The sequence below is a fragment of the Octodon degus genome, unplaced genomic scaffold (genome assembly GCF_000260255.1).
Source record: "Octodon degus isolate 3935 unplaced genomic scaffold, OctDeg1.0 scaffold00047, whole genome shotgun sequence".
Taxonomy (NCBI): Eukaryota; Metazoa; Chordata; class Mammalia; order Rodentia; family Octodontidae; genus Octodon; species Octodon degus.
This window is the reverse complement of record NW_004524623.1, coordinates 6,239,439-6,240,262: the sequence shown is the minus strand read 5'-3', so window position 1 is coordinate 6,240,262 and position 824 is coordinate 6,239,439.

The following is an 824-nucleotide window of genomic DNA, read 5'->3' as shown; positions in this document are numbered from 1 at the left end:
AACCGCAGAGCCAAACGATAACATGCATTGACTACTTCAAAGGCAAAGGTGTTTTTGATCTCGCTAGTTAAGTCCCATGAAGGAGAAATTATGTGCAATGACAACATTCATTTATTGTGCTAAGTAAACTTAATTGTTAACTTGATTGGTTAACAGCCAACTAAGAGATTAGTAAATCAGGCTTCCAGATATGCCTGGGGGGTGGGGAGGATGGAGGCCTGGGAGGCGTCTATCATGGGTCTCTGCCCCTTTTTCTCTGCTGTTGCTCCTCTGCTCTGTTTGAAGTAGTTTTGTTCTATCACACTTTTCCGCTTCGTGTTCCTTTTTTTTCTTATATTTTTAGGGTAGGGTACTGGGTGCGCAGGGTCTCACTACTAGATCGGACCCATAGTGATCTGCCTGTTTGCAGCCTACCAAGTGCTAAGATTACAGGTGTGTGCTGCCGTGCCCAGTCTCAATCAACATCTCAGTGCACCCCGGAGGCAGGGCTGGCATGGCAGGCCCTGGGATCGAACCCCGGCCCCTGCACCTGCTTGCAGGAGCTTTAATCCACTGAGCTATTTGACCGGCCCTCTGCTTAGTATTCCTACGTTGGCACCAGCCTACCACGGACTGAATACTCAGACCTTACAAGCTAAATAAACCCCTCATCCCATAAGCTGTGTCAGGTAATTTGTGTCAGCAACAGGAAAGCTGACCAACGTAGTTATAATTTTATTATTTTGCTTGGAATAATGAATAAGCTATTTAAAAATAAAATACCAATTAGCTATGATTGGAGGTGCAGCGTTTATTTTGCTCAGAAATTTTTTTTTAAATTTTAT